The sequence below is a fragment of the Lissotriton helveticus genome, chromosome 3_1 (genome assembly GCF_964261635.1).
Source record: "Lissotriton helveticus chromosome 3_1, aLisHel1.1, whole genome shotgun sequence".
NCBI lineage: Eukaryota > Metazoa > Chordata > Amphibia > Caudata > Salamandridae > Lissotriton > Lissotriton helveticus.
Window position 1 is genome coordinate 1,441,253,785 of NC_136061.1, and position 21,467 is coordinate 1,441,275,251.

The window sequence follows — 21,467 nt, forward strand, 5'->3', positions numbered from 1 at the left end:
CAGTGCCTACAAGACATCCAGTCACAGGAGGAATATCATTTGGGTTTGTTTCGTTTAGGAGGAAGGCGCTGAAGAAGGCTTTTAAGCCGAAATGCATTCACCATTACCTGGACTTTTGAAATAAATGGTTTCCTGCTCCTGAATCCCCGTGTGGCCTCTCTCCTTTTTCCTTGAAAAAGTCTGCAGTCATGTATTCTGCGCAACTAGACGCGCAGTTAGGATGGCCCTGCAGCTTTAAGTGACTCCGGAGCTTCACTGGCACCACGCTGCTTGCAGCATTCAGAAAATCGAGGAATCGATAGCACCGGTAGTCCGCCAAGATTCTCAGAACAGAGGAAGCAGACTGAGGTATTTTACCTCGACAGGCAAGCAGTCTCACATTTGACCGCCCCTGTTTTCGTCACTGACCTGGGAGGAAGGGCGCTGCAGTCAATGGGGACACAGGGCTGGTGCCGTGATTTTCGTCGACCATCGATCACCCTGCCCTCCTGCGTGGGCACTAAACTACATTTTTTCCACTCCACCCATACCAGCAACCTGGCCCTGCCAAGACAGTGCATGCTGGAACTTTGAGTCCACTACATTCAACACGGACTACAACTGCTGTGCTAAACGCATTAGGGGGAGGGAACTCAGTGCCTACAAGACATCCAGTCACAGGAGGAATATCATTTGGGTTTGTTTCGTTTAGGAGGAAGGCGCTGAAGAAGGCTTTTAAGCCGAAATGCATTCACCATTACCTGGACTTTTGAAATAAATGGTTTCCTGCTCCTGAATCCCCGTGTGGCCTCTCTCCTTTTTCTTTGAAAAAGTCTGCAGTCATGTATTCTGCGCAACTAGACGCGCAGTTAGGATGGCCCTGCAGCTTTAAGTGACTCCGGAGCTTCACTGGCACCACGCTGCTTGCAGCATTCAGAAAATCGAGGAATCGATAGCACCGGTAGTCCGCCAAGATTCTCAGAACAGAGGAAGCAGACTGAGGTATTTTACCTCGACAGGCAAGCAGTCTCACATTTGACCGCCCCTGTTTTCGTCACTGACCTGGGAGGAAGGGCGCTGCAGTCAATGGGGACACAGGGCTGGTGCCGTGATTTTCGTCGACCATCGATCACCCTGCCCTCCTGCGTGGGCACTAAACTACATTTTTTCCACTCCACCCATACCAGCAACCTGGCCCTGCCAAGACAGTGCATGCTGGGACTTTGAGTCCACTACATTCAACACGGACTACAACTGCTGTGCTAAACGCATTAGGGGGAGGGAACTCAGTGCCTACAAGACATCCAGTCACAGGAGGAATATCATTTGGGTTTGTTTCGTTTAGGAGGAAGGCGCTGAAGAAGGCTTTTAAGCCGAAATGCATTCACCATTACCTGGACTTTTGAAATAAATGGTTTCCTGCTCCTGAATCCCCGTGTGGCCTCTCTCCTTTTTCCTTGAAAAAGTCTGCAGTCATGTATTCTGCGCAACTAGACGCGCAGTTAGGATGGCCCTGCAGCTTTAAGTGACTCCGGAGCTTCACTGGCACCACGCTGCTTGCAGCATTCAGAAAATCGAGGAATCGATAGCACCGGTAGTCCGCCAAGATTCTCAGAACAGAGGAAGCAGACTGAGGTATTTTACCTCGACAGGCAAGCAGTCTCACATTTGACCGCCCCTGTTTTCGTCACTGACCTGGGAGGAAGGGCGCTGCAGTCAATGGGGACACAGGGCTGGTGCCGTGATTTTCGTCGACCATCGATCACCCTGCCCTCCTGCGTGGGCACTAAACTAAATTTTTTCCACTCCACCCATACCAGCAACCTGGCCCTGCCAAGACAGTGCATGCTGGGACGTTGAGTCCGCTACATTCAACACGGACTACAACTGCTGTGCTAAACGCATTAGGGGGAGGGAACTCAGTGCCTACAAGACATCCAGTCACAGGAGGAATATCATTTGGGTTTGTTTCGTTTAGGAGGAAGGCGCTGAAGAAGGCTTTTAAGCCGAAATGCATTCGCCATTACCTGGACTTTTGGAATAAATGGTTTCCTGCTCCTGAATTCCCGTGTGGCCTCTCTCCTTTTTCCTTGAAAAAGTCTGCATTCATGTATTCTGCGCAGCCAGACGCGCAGTTGGGATGGCCCTGCAGCTTTAAGTGACTCCGGAGTTTCACTGGCACCACGCTGCTTGCAGCATTCAGAAAATCGAGGAATCGATAGCACCGGTAGTCCGCCAAGATTCTCAGAACAGAGGAAGCAGACTGAGGTATTTACCTCGACAGGCAAACAGTCTCACATTTGACCGCCCCTGTTTTCGTCACTGACCTGGGAGGAAGGGCGCTGCAGTCAATGGGGACACAGGGCTGGTGCCGTGATTTTCGTCGACCATCGATCACCCTGCCCTCCTGCGTGGGCACTAAACTACATTTTTTCCACTCCACCCATACCAGCGACCTGGCCCTGCCAAGACAGTACATGCTGGGACTTTGAGTCCGCTACATTCAACACGGACTACAACTGCTGTGCTAAACGCATTAGGGGGAGGGAACTCAGTGCCTACAAGACATCCAGTCACAGGAGGAATATCATTTGGGTTTGTTTCGTTTAGGAGGAAGGCGCTAAAGAAGGCTTTTAAGCCGAAATGCATTCACCATTACCTGGACTTTTGAAATAAATGGTTTCCTGCTCCTGAATTCCCGTGTGGCCTCTCTCCTTTTTCCTTGAAAAAGTCTGCAGTCATATATATATATATATATATATATATATATAGGACCCGTTCTACAAGTGTCCTGTGGACTGTTGGGAGGGATTGGATGCCGCAGGACCGCCTCGGAAGCAAGCCAAGCAAGTGGCCGCTGTCAGGTACAGACTGTGACTTCACGGTGAAGTGGAAAGATTACATTTCCGCTTCACGGCCAGGTTTGTCTTTGTAAATGGGGCAGAACGTTGGGGACCCGAGGGAGTCCTGGACATTTATTTAGGGGTTCCATTTTAACATCAAGCTCCCTCCCTTGCCAAGCACAGCAGCGCTCATGAGAGCGGACTCCTGACTCCACGAGCGGTACTTACCGGAATATGGAATTATGGTAGTTGCAGTCTCCAACACCCGACTGCAACTGCATCCGATCAAGTGGAGCCAGAAGACCTCCTACATAAGGGAGGGCCATAGCATTTCAAGGGAAGAGGCAAAATGGACCCTTTGTTTGCAAGCGGCATCTGAGGAAGGCAGACACAAGCCGAAATGCATCATGCCGAGCAATGGTCATTAAAGGAACTCCCAAATGCATCCCCGCTGTGTCCTCTGGTTACTTGAAAGGAGTGATCGTTTTGTTGATATTTTCACGCGTTGCCAGCCCGCGTGTTTGAGGACCCATTCTACAAGTGTCCTGTGGACTGTTGGCAACGTGGCAATTTTTCTTTACCGAGGGATTGGATGCCGCAGGACCGCCTCGGAAGCAAGCCAAGCAAGTGGCCGCTGTCAGGTAGAGACTGTGACTTCACGGTGAAGCGGAAAGATTACATTCCCGTTTCACGTCCCGGTTTGTCTTTGTAAATGGGGCAGAACATTGGGGACCCGAGGGAGTCCTGGACATTTATTTAGGGGTTCCATTTTAACATCAAGCTCCCTCCCTTGCCAGGCACAGCAGCGCTCATGAGAGCGGACTCCTGACTCCACGAGCGGTACTTACCGGAATATGGAATTATGGTAGTTGCAGTCTCCAACACCCGACTGCAGCTGCATCTGATCAAGTGGAGCCAGAAGACCTCCTACATAAGGGAGGGCCATAACATTTCAAGGGAAGAGGCAAAATGGACCCTTTGTTTGCAAGCGGCATCTGAGGAAGGCAGACACAAGCCGAAATGCATCATGCCGAGCAATGGTCATTAAAGGAACTCCCAAATGCATCCCCGCTGTGTCCTCTGGTTACTTGAAAGGAGTGATCATTTTGTTGATATATATATATATATATATATATATATATATATATATATATATATATATAACTTTGTGTTACCTGAGCATTCCTCGCCACACCATATCGAGAGATGCGTCGCCTGTGAGATTCCTCGAGCCGAGTCTCGTAATGTCTTCCAGAAAAAATGACGACGCCGTTTGCGATTTTTTTGTTTTATTTTCTTGCCGCTGCCAAACGGGTTTCGACTGCCAAGCAGTCTTGCTCACTGGTGATATGTATATATATATATATATATATATATATATATATTCACTGAAAAAACCATAGGTTATAGACCATATATAGTTAGGAATTAGCATTTACAAAACCTTGAAAATTCACTGAAAAAACCATAGGTTATAGACCATATATAGTTAGGAATTAGCATTTACAAAACCTTATTTTACTCACACAAAACCATTGAAATTCCATATATAGTTAGTTGCACTAACTATATATCGCGCACCCGCAATCCACTGCTGATGATGTCACATATTACATCATTCATGACATGGTCAGTGACATCACTGATGACATCACTGATGACATCTCAAATGACATCACTGATGACATCACTGATGACATCTCATTTGACATTACTGATCACATCACTGATGACATCATTCATGTGATGATACGATGAACCTCTTCAGACTCTAATATAACCTTAGATACACTCAGTGTAAACAGACACAGACTGTCACTCATCCATGGAGTTACTCACACACCTAGTCAGTCTTGCAAAGAATCAATCACACCTCCATTTCCTCAACTATATAGTTATACACACCTTACTTATTGAAACATGTAATAACACATATTTACTCTGTTATACAATCCCTGATACAAGTTCACAATAATCCATACAGCCACTCACACATTCACTGGCTCTTATGCACAGTTATTTATATATGTCAACTATCACATGTACTGTGTTTTACATATGTACTTACTTTGACATGTAGCACTGAGATATCCATTCACTCACCAATACACTCATGCACACAGTCAACCGCCCATACAGCTGTTTCCACATGCACTTTTGAACCCATACATCTAGTGAATCAACTGCTCACACATCTATGCACAGAGTCATACACCTCCCAGACACCCACACACACACTCAGTCTCCCATACAAATACTTGGCCAACCAATCAATAACCCATATAGTTAGTCATATAGCTAATGATCAACACATGCATCAGATTACAGAACAACAGACACAATGATGCACAATTTAAAACAGTTTAGTCACTAACCCATGCACTCAGTGAGACACATTTAATCACTCACTTATACAGTCAGTCATGCACCTACTAAATCCTTCATCCAGACACTTATACATCCACTCATTCTTCAATATGTAAGACATATTTTAACTTTACAGAAACATACAGTCACTGGATGTTGTCATCAGTGATGTCATCAGTGATGTCATTTGAGATGTCATCAGTGATGTCATCAGTGATGTCACTGACCATGTCATGAATGATGTAATATGTGACATCATCAGCAGTGGATTGCGGGTGCACGATATATAGTTAGTGCAACTAACTATATATGGAATTTCAATGGTTTTGTGTGAGTAAAATAAGGTTTTGTAAATGCTAATTCCTAACTATATATGGTCTATAACCTATGGTTTTTTCAGTGAATTTTCAAGGTTTTGTAAATGCTAATTCCTTACTATATATGGTCTATAACCTATGGTTTTTTCAGTGAATTTCATTGGTTTTTTAACAGCTAATATCTGTAGCTGTAAAATGTATTTTTCTTTAAATCCAAAAATATATTTTATATGTTTATGAATAATTTTTTTTTTAAATATTTTTTTTTCTTCGTTCCCGCTTCGCGAATCGGGAAGCTTCCCGTTAGCTGACCTTGATGCCGCGAAATAGACCGCGAGCCGGTAAACGTTTCTTTACCGCAACTGCCGCGTTAGAAAACAACATCGTGACGCCTCCCGTCTGCATGACGTTTCGCGTTGTTGCGTGATACGTCATATGACGTGCTACGTTAGCGAACTGGTACGCGAAGCGAGTCGCAAAGCGCAGGTTTCTGGAAGCAAACCGGGAGGCCCTGCAAAGCGCTTAACGTAAACACAGCAGGTCATGTGACTTGGTAATAACACTTTTCATTGGTTCATTTCACTTTTGGTTTCCTAATGATGTAAGACTAGGTCATATAATCTAAAATGAACACTTTTCATTGGTTGAGAACTCTTGTTTTTCCCAAATGATGAAAATCCCTCCTTCTTTCCTCACTCTGACTTTCATCATTGTGAGAGAAAGACCCTTTGTGATCACTGAGCAATGGCTTCTTTAGTAGCTTCAGCTGGTGCTTCCCCACCACCTCCACCACATCCAAGGAAGAGTGGACCACCTGCTCAAGTTATAATTCAACAAGAAGAGGAAGAAGAGGAACAGGACGACGAGCACGAAGAGAGGCAGTTTTTGCCTGAGCAGCCCAGGACGTCTCACCGGAAAGAAAACTTCATTTGGCAATTTTTTAAAATTCCCAAAGGTCAGAAAAAAGTAAATGCAAGATACGTAACTTGCCTTATATGTCAAGATAGACTGTCCAGAGGAACCGAGAAAAAATACAGTTTCGGAAACTACACAATGCATCGCCATATGACTAGGTGGCATCCTAACAACTACAGTGCTGCACAGTTTCGGAACGACCTAGATAATCTCCCTATTATGGCCAGAAGATCTGTTGTACCGGAAGTAACGGGACCAGAGGGCAGGGAGATGGTGCCAAATATACAAATGAAATTTGGTGAAGTAAAACACATCTGCGTATTTTGCGATGGATTCATTTGCTACGAGAAAGAAGCATCACTCTGATCAACAGAGCTATTGACTATCATATGCAAGTTTGTACGAAACGCCCAAAATAATAAATACTTTTTTTTTGTTTTGTTGCTCCTGTTGAGCCCTTTACAATGAATCGTTTTCATTGCCCCCTCCAAGAAAAACCCAAAAAAATATAAAACTCTTCAGAAAAATTCAAAAAAAGTAAAAAAATGTTCCGAAAAATAATAAAAAAAATATAAAACAACAAAAACAATAAAAAAAAAAGTTCTTTTCAGAACTACCTCCCCGTTATTAAAAAATTGGTACAATATTTGGAACTGTGCCAACCTCTATTTCTCTTAGTTTGCTTCCCAGTTCGCTCGCCGGTACGCGAACCGGAAGCGAACCAAAAACAGTAAGTATAAGGGAAGGAAACAGACACTTACGTTAAAAGAAAGACAGCTATAGGGGAGTAAACTAGAGATACTATTACCCGTAATCCACTGCTGATGATGTCACATATTACATCATTCATGACATGCTCAGTGACATCATCAGCAGAGGATTGCGGGTTTTTTGGCAACGTGCCTTATCCACGGTTTAATAACGCTGCCTTTTGCTTTATATAAGTTTTCAAATTGTATGAAATATATACCAATAGGTCGTTATGAACCTTTAGGTAGTGCTTTTCTTCATGAGGTCTGGTCGCTTCCATACACATACAGATGTTTCAAAGATGATCAAGAAGTTTATCTGAATGGAGAGGAATGCACTGAGACGCCAGATCATTCACTAATGTGTAGGCACATACAGTTACACGGTTCATGCAACAAACACCGACCAAATATGGCTTGCGTGTTGCAAGGCACGCCAGTTCCTGCTATCATCCCCACGTTAAAGTTGTTGGAAAATGGTAGTTATTTGATGCTCAATAATGAAGATTGTTCTGGGTTAATTAAAAGTATTCCTTTTATCGTAACAGTAAGTGAACGGGTTATTTGCTGCAGAAATGTTCTATTTCCTCCCACACATGAACATAGGGAGTTTTCAATCTCGCCACAAATACCAACCTTGGGAGCAGATTTCAACGGCATGGCAAGAATAAGAGCTCTTTTGTCTCAGAGAGAGGTGGCCTTGAGTTCGGCCCGTGAAACTTTCGTGCTTCACATAGCGAACACCCGTACAGAGGTGCAGACCCTTTTCAATTCAGATTTGCCTTTCCATTTCAGCAAGATGGTTCGGACTATCTCTAACGCATCCTCCACAAAGGCCCTGGCGCACTTTTTTAAAGTTGTTACCAGTGGTCTCGTGACTTCATTTGAGAAAATCTTTGGAGTCATCCCTGCTTTCTTTCATTGTATTTTTTCCACTCTGCTTCGTGGATTGCCATTTTTACTTGCATTACCAGCGGACGCTCTTGTGCTTTTTTACATTTTTAAATATGGATGTCCCTCCTATGCAACCTCCCGCCCTGCAGCTGCTGACACTGTTCCGCAATCGCATGCTAGAATATTATGGCACAATGCCGTTGGCGATATTAAGCACGGCATATGGATTATCTTTTCGATTCTCCTACTTCACCTGTGTCCAGCCTGTATTTCACTGCCTGACCTGTGATTTCGATTGGGCCATTGATTTGTGTCTCTGTGGACCGGTTTCTCCTGACGTCGACTTTAATCAGCTGATGACTCCTATCATTACTCACGAGTTGGTTTGTCCTGGCGAAAGGATTATGGCTGTGGCATTGATGCATGGACTAATTGGTCCCTGGAATTTACTGGCGGCAACACAGTCTTTCTTGGAACAGAGCTTTCTTGAAAACCCACCGAGCTGTCCTCTGATGGTGATAGAGGATCCGGTGCTGGGAGAGCACGTATGTTCTTTTCCGCTTTTAAATTGGATGGCTGAACTGTTTTCGGATGAAGACGGTGACTTCCTATTGGAGGCTGTTGCAGCTTATTTTGCATACACAGTTATGTCATAGACCTTTTTCATGTTTGATATGCTGAGTACTAGCATTTCATTGACAATTCATTGACTTATTTGTCAAGTTTTTATTATTTACCTTGCCTATTGGCTTAAGACTCGATAAAGTACTTGGCTGTTTTATTTTTCTTTAGCATTAAATTTTCCTAGTTTTTAATGCTTTACCTTGCGGACCGTCCACATATAAACTTGCAATCTGCTCTCATGAGATGGCACTTCTATTATCTTATTCAGTTCGTTTCCGGATCATGGGGAGGTGTCATCTAGGTCCTGGATATCTTTACACCGTGTTAAGTTAGCATGGGCTCATTACCGGTTTAAACGCCATTTTTCCTTTTTTGCAACTTCTGCACACGACACTTAGTTGTTGCTTTAGCTTTCAACTTAGTAGTTCATCGTGGTTTACATGAGAATAATATGTTATTGCTCTACTATCTGCTTTGCTTGTTAAACTATATCTGTACAGCGAGTGCTAAAGTTTCAAGAACAACACGATACAGAATTGTTATGAGGTCTGATCTCCACGACTTCATACTCATAACATAAGTGCAACTTCTGCCAATTCTGGGCATGAGGCGGGTTTTATATTGCTTTGCCGAACACACATACACAACACTTGATGCGGTTCACATGAAGAGAGAGCTGGTGTATGCTGATGTGATTCCTTCAAATCTAAGACACTAAAGTATGGGCACGCCCTAAACCAACACAAAGAGACCTTCTTAGCAAATAATATAATATGTGTATTAGGGAGGGTGAGATATAAGCAGCCGCGGGCCGTGGAGGGAGTTACGGTGAGGCAGGGAGGCGGGGAGGGGGAGAAGCAGGGTGGAGCCCTCTCCACCCTGCCCCTCCCCCTCCCCGCCTCCCTGCCCCACCGTAACTCCCTCCACGGCCCGCGGCTGCTTATAAGTGTTGCCAACTCTTATTCATTTACAGCATGTTAACATACTGTCACCATTCGCTTTTTATGTACTAGTAACTATGCTGGTAATTTTGCTACTGATAATATGTGTACTTGTATTATCTAAGATACTACGCCTGAGAAGACGGCATTAGTAAATAAACATTTCAAATACACATGTGTTCTTCTTAACTCCATGTTCTGGTTTCTAAGAAATATATAACGACCGAGTGTTCAAGAGTTCCACGTATCCTGAGGTACTATAAGTTCATATTCTGGATTGTCTAAACATTGAGAGTTTGTTATATCCAATGTGACACTGTACCTAGCTTGCTAAGGGGTTTTTGATTACTAAGGTGAGTTTTGGGACACCCTAATTCGCCGAGGTTCCAATCCTCTGTCCACAGTTCTGTGTGAGAACAGAAACCCTGCGACAGGGGCACCCCCGACCCTTGCTGGAGCTTCATCACACTTGCGATACAACTCCAGCAATGCGCCACCTTTACGGCACAGATACATCACGCATCTGTGCTGTTTTTGCCCCATGATGCGCCGCATTGTAAATGCAGCACACCATAGGTGACGGAACAGCGGCACAGAATGACTAACACATCCCTGGTGATGCGCCAGTCATCATAAATCTATCCCTATGCTTCTTATCTTGTTAGAGATGAACCGCCATATGTATCATCAAAGTTTTTTGCATTTCCTAAATAGCGAACTTTAAGGAATAAATAGCGATTCTTTACCATTCCTAGTTTGCGATGAGCTATTTGCTAATTACAAATTACCCATTCATTTCCTTCATTTCCATAGGGCGGTTGGACTCACTTTTAGCTCGAACGGCTGAATGGATTTCCACGAAACTTGGCAAAATTGTAGGGACTGGTAGCCCGATGTGCCTTTGCTATGTCTCAAGATATATGCTCCAGTGGTTTTTACGAAAATTAACTTTGAAAAATATATATTGGGCTACATTGGCCTATATATATGTTGGAGCCCAAATGTAGCCCAATGTAGCCCAATGAAGCCCAATGAAGCCCAATGTAGCCCAATGTAGCCCAAAGATGGCCGCCAGAGACGAAAAAAAACAAATGTAGCCCAAATATCAGCCAGATGTAGCCCAACTATAGCCCAGTGACAGAATGACCAATCAGCGTCGCAAACCTCCGTTACGCGAAGCGGAGCGCTGTTACAGATATATATCTTTTTTTGAACGTTAATTTCTCAAAATCCACTGGAGCACATATATTGAGACCTAGCAAAGGCACATCGGGCTACCAGTCCCTAATATTTTACCAAGTTTCGTGCAAATCCATTCAGCCGTTCGATTATTATTATTATTTTTTTTTTTTGCCCCGCGGGGCCCTTTTAAAACCTCCACATCAAACCTAGGGGGTCAGCGAGGATCTACTATTCCCCCTTATGGTCATTTGCCCCTTCGCTTTCGCCTCCTCTTGTCTCTCGATCCTACCGAGAGACAAGATGGCGGCCGCTACGGACTGTTTGGAATGTTGACAGACGCCGGAGAACCAATCAGCTTCGCTTCACAAAGCTCCGTTGCGCGAAAAGTACGCGTCCTGGAGCGCTGCCCGGTCCGCTGTTACAGATATATATCTTTTTTTAAACGTTAATTTCTCAAAATCCACTGTAGCACATATATTGAGACCTACAAAAGGCACATCGGGCTACCAGTCCCTACAATTTTGCCAAGTTTCATGCAAATCCATTCAGCCGTTCGGGCTAAAAGTGAGGCCAACCGCCCTATGGAAAACTCAATGTTAAAAACACGTTTTGGGACCCCCATTTTTTCTCGGCCCCCCCTTGACGAACCCCCCCCCCAAATTTTCAAGGGCTGCTCAGAAACAAAATGTGCCATTTTCCTGAAAATTTCAGCCAATTCCGTCCACAAACGCCAAAGTTATTAGACATAGAATTTTCAAAAATCCCATAGAGAAAAAATCCTAACTATATATACCTACTGGCGACCGCCAGTAGGTAATATATATAAGTCAAAAAAGAGTTGCCCTCAAAGAAAAAGCCACTCTAGTAGGTATTGTTTTCTTCTCTTAATGAGGGTGCAGACAGCCAGCGTTCTGTTACAAGCCATTAAATTCTACTTGCCTGACGCATTTCATGCTAAACAGCATTTCCTCAGAGGCAGTTCTTAATACAGCGTGACACACCTGGCAGTACTTGTATCTTCCCTCCACCCGCCCGGGTGGGCGTTGGCTCTCGCTGAGCCTGATGGTATTCGTAGTGCCACAATAACCACTCAAGTGAGCTGCATCACACTGCATAATTTTCAAAGTTAATAAAACCCCAGTGGGTAGGCAAAACAAGAGTCTGCACGTAGTCTGCACATATCACAGCCCTCAAAAGTAACCAGCCAGTCCCATACCGATGACTTGTACATCTTTGTCATCAGGATCTGCTTTCAACGGCGGGCTTTTTCCACTGCCGGACGAGCCGTAATCCATAAGTCAAAAAAGAGTTGCCCCCAAAGAAAAAGCCACTCTGGCAGGTATTGTTTTCTTCTTTTAATGAGGGTGCAGACAGCCAGCGTTCTGTTACAAGCCATTAAATTCTCCTTGCCTGACGCGTTTCATGCTAAACAGCATTTCCTCAGAGGCAGTTCTTAATACAGCGTGACGCACCTGGCAGTACTTGTATCTTCCCTCCACCAGCCCGGGTGGGCGTTGGCTCTCGCTGAGCCTGATGGTATTCGTAGTGCCACAATAACCACTCAAGTGAGCTGCATCACACTGCATATTTTTCAAAGTTAATAAAACCCCAGTGGGTAGGCAAAACAACAGTCTGCACGTAGTCTGCACATATCACAGCCCTCAAAAGAAACCAGCCAGTCCCATACCAATGACTCGTACATCTTTGTCATCAGGATCTGCTTTCAACAGCGGGCTTTTTCCACGGCCGGACGAGCCGTAATCCATAAGTCAAAAAAGAGTTGCCCCCAAAGAAAAAGCCACTCTGGTAGGTATTGTTTTCTTCTTTTAATGAGGGTGCAGACAGCCAGCGTTTTGTTACAAGCCATTAAATTCTCCTTGCCTGACGCGTTTCATGCTAAACAGCATTTCCTCAGAGGCAGTTCTTGATACAGCATGACGCACCTGGCAGTACTTGTATCTTCCCTCCACCCGCCCGGGTGGGCGTTGGCTCTCGCTGAGCCTGATGGTATTCGTAGTGCCACAATAACCACTCAAGTGAGCTGCATTACACTGCATAATTTTCAAAGTTAATAAAACCCCAGTGGGTAGGCAAAACAACAGTCTGCACGTAGTCTGGACATATCACAGCCCTCAAAAGAAACCAGCCAGTCCCATACCGATGATTCGTACATCTTTGTCATCAGGATCTGCTTTCAACAGCGGGCTTTTTCCACGGCCGGACGAGCCGTAATCCATAAGTCAAAAAAGAGTTGCCTCCAAAGAAAAAGCCATTCTGGTAGGTATTGTTTTCTTCTTTTAATGAGGGTGCAGACAGCCAGTGTTCTGTTACAAGCCATTAAATTCTCCTTGCCTGACGCGTTTCATGCTAAACAGCATTTCCTCAGAGGCAGTTCTTAATACAGCGTGACGCACCTGGCAGTACTTGTATCTTCCCTCCACCCGCCCGGGTGGGCGTTGGCTCTCGCTGAGCCTGATGGTATTCGTAGTGCCACAATAACCACTCAAGTGAGCTGCATCACACTGTATCATTTTCAAAGTTAATAAAACCCCAGTGGGTAGGCAAAACAACAGTCTGCACGTAGTCTGCACATATCACAGCCCTCAAAAGAAACCAGCCAGTCCCATACCGATGACTCGTACATCTTTGTCATCAGGATCTGCTTTCAACAGCGGGCTTTTTCCACGGCTGGACGAGCCGTAATCCATAAGTCAAAAAAGAGTTGCCCCCACTCGGGTTGTATTGAATTGTTTGGACTCCATCTACCATATTGCTTTGCTGCATGCGCCAAGGAAGGTGGGAGAGCCTGCCGGGAAGGGCGGGACTCCATGTAAATAAATGCAGGTGTTCCAAACAAAGCTGCTGCTGTCTTACCTGTTTTGTGCTCTGGAAAAAGGATTCACCTCCGAAACGCGTCGAGCAAGTTGCAGTGTTTGTTCAGAGCTAGAACCTGCTGCTGACCCCACTGTATGAGACTACACTATCGTGAGGGCTCTCTCAATTAAGGGCAACCTTGACTGTTTTGAATATATATATTACCTACTGGCGATAGCCAGTAGGTATATATAGTTAGGATTTTTTTCCTATGGGATTTTTGAAAATTCTATGTCAAATAACTTTGGCGTTTGAGGACAGAATTGGCTGAAATTTTCAGGAAAATGGAACATTTTGTTTCTGAGCAGCCCCTGAAAATTTGGGGGGGTTTCGTCAAGGGGGGGCCGAGAAAAAAGGGGGGTCCCAAAACGTGTTTTTCCCATGCAATTTTCCATAGGGAGGTTGGCCTCACTTTTAGCCTGAACGGCTGAATGGATTTACACCAAACTTGGCAAAATTGTAGGGACTGGTAGCCCGATGTGCCTTTGCTATGTCTCGAGATATAGGCTCCAGTGGTTTTTACGAAAATTAACTTTGAAAAATATATATTGGGCTACATTGGGCTATTATATGTTGGAGCCCAAATGTAGCCCAATGTAGCCCAATGTAGCCCAATGTAGCCCAAAGATGGCCACCAGAGACAAAAATAAACAAATGTAGCCCAAATATCAGCCAGATGTAGCCCAACTATAGCCCAATGACAGAATGTCCCAGAGTGTTCTAAAGAACAACTAGAGTGCTAACAGTCCTACTTATTACAAAGGTATGGCACACCTGAAGCCATCTTGATTGGAATAAAGTGGTAACTCTTAAAACATATAATTTAAAAAGGAACAAAATGAGGGGGTTCATTTTGCCATAGAAAGTATGATTAGCGAATATATGACGAAATCCCGCATACCATCAGTCCGCAAAAAAAATCCCGCATGTACTATTAGGCCGCAAATTAAAATAACGAAAACTTTTAGAACGAATATGCCTTTAGCATACACTAAACAACTAAACTACCCTAAACCCTAAAACACTACCCCCAGCATGACCCTACACTACACAAACAGTACAACACTACCCTAAACCCTAAAACACTACCCCCAGCATGACCCTACACTACACAAACACTACAACACTACACTAAACCCTAAAACACTACCCCCAGCATGACCCTACACTACGCAAACACTACAACACTACCCAAAACCCTAAAACACTACACCCCAGCATGACCCTACACTACGCAAACACTACAACACTACCCTAAACCCTAAAACACTACCCCCAGCATGACCCTACACTACACAAACACTACAACACAACCCTAAACCCTAAAACACTACCCCCAGCATGACCCTACACTACGCAAACACTACAACACAACCCTAAACCCTAAAACACTACCCCCAGCATGACCCTACACTACGCAAACACTACAACACTACCCAAAACCCTATAACACTACACCCCAGCATGACCCTACACTACGCAAACACTACAACACTACCCTAAACCCTAAAACACTACCCCCAGCATGACCCTACACTACGCAAACACTACAACACTACCCAAAACCCTAAAACACTACACCCCAGCATGACCCTACACTACGCAAACACTACAACACTACCCTAAACCCTAAAACACTACCCCCAGCATGACCCTACACTACGCAAACACTACAACACTACCCTAAACCCTAAAACACTACCCCCAGCATGACCCTACACTACGCAAACACTACAACACTACCCTAAACCCTAAAACACTACCCCCAGCATGACCCTACACTACGCAAACACTACAACACTACCCTAAACCCTAAAACACTACCCCCAGCATGACCCTACACTACGCAAACACTACAACACTACCCAAAACCCTAAAACACTACCCCCAGCATGACCCTACACTACGCAAACACTACAACACTACCCAAAACCCTAAAACATTACCAAACCCTAAAACACTACACCCCAGCATGACCCTACACTACGCAAACACTACAACACTACCCAAAACCCTAAAACACTACACCCCAGCATGACCCTACACTACGCAAACACTACAACACTACCCAAAACCCTAAAACACTACCCCCAGCATGACCCTACACTACGCAAACACTACAACACTACCCAAAACCCTAAAACACTACCCCCAGCATGACCCTACACTACAACACTACCCTAAACCCTAAAATACTACACCCCAGCATGACCCTACACTACGCAAACACTACAACACTACCCAAAACCCTAAAACACTACCCCCAGCATGACCCTACACTACGCAAACACTACAACACTATCCTAAACCCTAAAACACTACGCCCAGCATTACCCTACACTACGCAAACACTACAACACTACCCTAAACCCTAAAACACTAGCCCCAGCATGACCCTACACTACGCAAACACTACAACACAACCCTAAACCCTAAAACACTACCCCCAGCATGACCCTACACTACGCAAACACTTCAACACTACCCTAAACCCTAAAACACTACCCCCAGCATGACCCTACACTACGCAAACACTACAACACAACCCTAAACCCTAAAACACTACCCCCAGCATGACCCTACACTAAACAACCACCACAACTCTACACTACACTAACACAACACTACACTACACAACACTACACTACACTACACAATCACTAACCCACGAAAAAATTAACACAAACCCACTTACCTCTCTCGTCATCGTGGTTTTCACAACGCAAATGCATTTACCATACATGCCTTTAAAACGTAATTCTTTGTAAAGGCATGCGCGATAAATGCACATGCGTTTTGAAAAAATGCGGGATAATGGTATGCGAGGTCAATGACCTTGCAGGATAATGGTATGCGGACTGAAAGTCTGCGGGATAAAAAATGCGGGAAAATGGCTGCAAACCATGATTAGCAGCAGACTTCCCTGGTGAGCACTAGCTTTACTACAGTGATCTAATGAGCAACTAGAGTGATAACATTCAGAATTTATGGGAAATGTGTGACACATCTGAATGCCTTCTTGATAGAACCAAAGTAAACAAGCATTGAAAATGCAATAGATCTCGCCCTCGTTTAAGTTAAAGCCATTCTGTTTGTAATGAGGTGGCTTTTTAGCTTTGCTTTTATTAGTGTTTTTAAAACTTTCATGTAAATAACATGCATATGTATGCATATATGTATATGTATGCATGCATTTATATTTATATAGATATGCAGATTATATATGTTTATATATGTATATTACCTACTGGCGATAGCCAGTGGGTATATATAGTTAGGATTTTTTCTCTATGGGATTTCTGAAAATTCTATGTCTAATAACTTTGGCGTTTGTGGACGGAATTGGCTGAAATTTTCAGGAAAATGGCACATTTTGTTTCTGAGCAGCCCCTGAGGGGGGGTTTCGTCAAGGGGGGGCCGAGAAAAAAGGGGGGTCCCAAAACGTGTTTTTCCCATTCATTTTTCCATAGGGCGGTTGGACTCACTTTTAGCTCGAACAGCTGAATAGATTTACATGAAACTTGGCAAAATTGTAGATATGGTTTGCCCGACGTGCCTTTGCTATGTCTCAATATATGTGCTCCAGTGGATTTTGAGAAATTAACGTTTAAAAAAATATATATATCTGTGACAGCGCTCCGGTTAGCGCCCCGGTTCGCGTACCTGACGCGTAACAGAACTTCGCGAAGCGAAGCTGATTGGCTCTCCGGTGTCTGTCAACATTCTAAACAGTCCGGAGCGGCCGCCATCTTGTCTCTCGGTACGATCGAGAGACAAGATGTGGTGAAAAACGAAGGGGGAAATGAAGGAAAGGGGGCAAGGTAAACCACTCCTGACCCCCTAGGATTGATGAGGGGGATATTAAAGTGCCCCGCGGGGCAAAAAATAAAATAACATTTTTTTTTGCGATTTTACGCCGTAGAGGCGCGTCCCGGTACGCGAACCGGGCAGCTCACCGGGCAGCTAACCGGGCAGCTAACCGGCAGCGTAGCTGTCAACATTGTAAACAGTCCGGAGCGGCCGCCATCTTGTCTCTCGGTAGGTTCGAGAGACAAGATGTGGTGAAAAAAGAAGGGGGAAATGAAGGAAAGGGGGCAAGGTAAACCCCTCCTGACCCCCTAGGATTGATGAGGGGGATATTAAATTCCTCCGCGATTTTTCGCGGTAGAGGCGCTTCCCGGTACGCGAACCGGGCAGCTAACCGGCAGCGTAACGGGAGTCCGCCATCTTGTGTTTTTGGAGCGTCCGGTTCGCGTACCGGGTAGCGTCCCGGTAAGCGTAACAAGGGGAAAACCAAGAGAAACAGTAAAAAAAAAATTAAGGGAATAGATTTCCAGCAAACTTGGCAAAATTGTAGGGACTGTTTGTTTGATGTGCCTTTGCAAGGCCTCAAGATATGTGCACGTGTGGATTTTGTCTAATTAAGGTTAAAAAAAATATATATATCTGTAAGCGTGCTCCGGCACGCTTACGTTACGGGTTTTGTTTGCGCTGCAGAGCCGATACGTCACGGTTATGCGACGCGTCATGAGGCGTCTCACGTGGCTACGTGATACGTCACGTAATAAAGAATATATCTTACAGCTATAGATATTAGCTTTTAAAAAACCAATGAAATTCACTGAAAAAACCATAGGTTATAGACCATATATAGTTAGGAATTTGCATTTACAAAACCTTGAAAATTCACTGAAAAAAACATAGGTTAGAGACCATATATAGTTAGCTGGACATTTTATTGACATAAAACCAATGAAATTCCATATATAGTTAGTTGCACTAACTATATATCGCGCACCTGCAATCCACTGCTGATGATGTCACATATTACATCATTCATGACATGGTCAGTGACATCACTGACGACATCACTGATGACATCTCAAATGACATCACTGATGACATCACTGATGACATCTCAAATGACATCACTGATGACATCATGACACACCAATACCAGTTACTACATACGCACTCACTGATTCCTACGTCTACACACACATTCACTCATTCACCCATACAATCACTCATACATACAGTCACTCATTATTACAACACTATCATATGCACTCATACACCTATGCAGACACTCACACACTGCCACTCATCCATGGAGTTACTCACATACCTAGTCAGTCCTGTAAAGAATCAATCACACTTCCATTTCCTCATCTATACAGTTAAACACAGAACACCATACTTCAGTGACATCACCGATGACATCACTGATGACATCTCAAATGACATCACTGATGACATCTCAAATGACATCACTGATGACATCATGACACACCAATACCAGTTACTACATACGCACTCACTGATTCCTACGTCTACACACACATTCACTCATTCACCCATACAATCACTCATACATACAGTCACTCATTATTACAACACTATCATATGCACTCATACACCTAGTCAGTCCTGTGAAGAATCAATCACACTTCGATTTCCTCATCTATACAGTTAAACACAGAACACCATACTTTTCACACATATACTAACACATACTTACTCTCTTATACAATCACTGATACAAGTACACATTGATATGCACAGAGTCACACACCTCCCAGCCAGCCACACACACACTCAGTCTTCCATACATCCACTCATTCTTCAATATGTAAAACATATTTAAACTTTACAAAAACACACAGACACTAGATGATGTCATCAGTGATGTCATTTGAGATGTCATCAGTGATGTCATCAGTGATGTCATTTGAGATGTCATCAGTGATGTCATCTGTGATGTCACTGGCCATGTCATGAATGATGTAATATGTGACATCATCAGCAGTGGATTGCGGGTGCGCGATATATAGTTAGTGCAACTAACTATATATGGAATTTCATTGGTTTTATGTCAATAAAATGTCCAGCTAACTATATATGGTCTCTAACCTATGGTTTTTTCAGTGAATATATATATATATATATCATCATAAAACTAAAAGAATAAATACTGAATTCACAGTTATAATTATAATGTGTGAATCCGTATGCGCAGTGATGCCATTAATTAAGTAATTTTAGATGTTATCATTGATGTTAACAATGATAGCATAGACCATGTCATGAATGATGTACTATGTGAGGCCATATGTGAGCTCATAAGCAGTGCATGTATTTTGATAGACTGCATTCAAGCGCACAGGTGGATCCGTCAGTTTCCTAACCATAAGAACACTGATGTTAGCTGCCTTTTCCGATATTGGTTCACTATTTCACATTTAAACAATAGCCCTCTAGTCACAGGCATCACTCAGGGAGCGACATCAGCCCTCTCAGCCAGAACAACCACCGATGAATTCAGATACATAGCTGGATCTCTGAAATATGTAGTCAATTCAAATTCATATCATCCTTCCTTCTCTGTGAGGTGAAACAGTGACTTCTGAAATGAGACAAGCTCAGGAAAATACACCTTGACATAAATCTTCATCTAAGAGGAAATCATTGCTACCCTTTCTAAATAATTCTCGCAGTCTTATTGTGCAGTTTTATTGGAGCGCTTATTTTCCCTGCTGGTGAAGTGTCAAGATGTTAGAATGGTTTTTGGAAGCACAGCTCGTGCGTCAATTGCCGTATTTCGTTTAATACGCCTGTAATGAGATTACTTAGCGTGTCGCCTATGAAGATTGGGGGAATATTATATTTACTGCCTCACAGAAATCGAGGCCTTTCGAATTCTCATGTCATTGAGGAGAAAGAAGCAGCTCCTCTCGTTTTCCTCCTCTATAACTCACAATATTCTTGTGTCCGTTTTCGACAGTGCTTTGTTTCCACCCCAAGTTGAGAGAAAACCGAGTAACATTTTTGAGTGTTGCTTATTTTTTTTAACTTTTTGTTGTTCATGAAAAATCACCATACCAATTGTACGTATAGTCTGGCAGGTGCGCACTAGTTTATTATAAGAATGGGTTGAACGCTTAAAGACATAGAGCCTCATTTATGAAAAGTGCGTGAAAACAGCGATGCGTCACTTTTCATTGCGCCCTCCTTAAGACTTAATGGATGAGTCATATTTACTGTTTGACGCATCATGTCGCAAGAAAGGACAGATACATCAGTTTTACTGACGTACCTGTCGGCGCAAAAATGACGCATTGCTGGAGTTGTGTCAGAAACGTTACCCAATTCCAGCAATGCAGGGGGGAGGGCTAAGGGTGTAGCACTGCGTCTCCCTTACGCCTGCCATGAGGCAAGTGTAAGGTTTTGAAACATTTGTGTCCTAGATGTGACACAGTGAAATATCATAGATTTCACTGTGTCACTTATATGAGGCTTACTTGCGTTGGAACGGCCCCCTGCATACATTATAACTGATGAAGGTATAATGTAGGGCAGGTGTTTACAAAGTTACGCATCTGCTTAGATGCATAACTTTGTAAATAGGGCGCAACAGGGGGCATGTTTTATGCAGCTGATGCGTCACAAAAAGTGACGCAACGGCAGCGCAAAACTGTTGCAAGGCCTCATAAATAAGGGCCAGATGTATCAAGAATTGCATTTGCGATTCTGAAATAGCAAATTATACCGATTCGCTATTTAAGAAAAGCAAAATGCAATGTACGTAGGATTTTCAAAATAAATTGCAATTCCTACATATTTCTTAATAGCGCATCGCACATTGCGATTCGCTATGAAGGAATACCTTCCCATTCCTTCCTATGGTCCTAGAGGCCTAAAGGAATGAATGGGAAGAAATTCGCAATTTGCGAGTACCAAATAGGTACTCGCAAATTGCGATTGCAATTTTAAGAGTGATAC

General features: G+C 43.8%; 1 protein-coding gene across 1 annotated transcript in view; it reads left to right on the forward strand.

Annotated features, from left to right (window-relative positions):
* Positions 1–21,467, forward strand: part of LOC144824265 (contactin-associated protein-like 5) — a 1,259,345-nt gene that overhangs the window by 120,122 nt on the left and 1,117,756 nt on the right. The window lies entirely within an intron of this gene.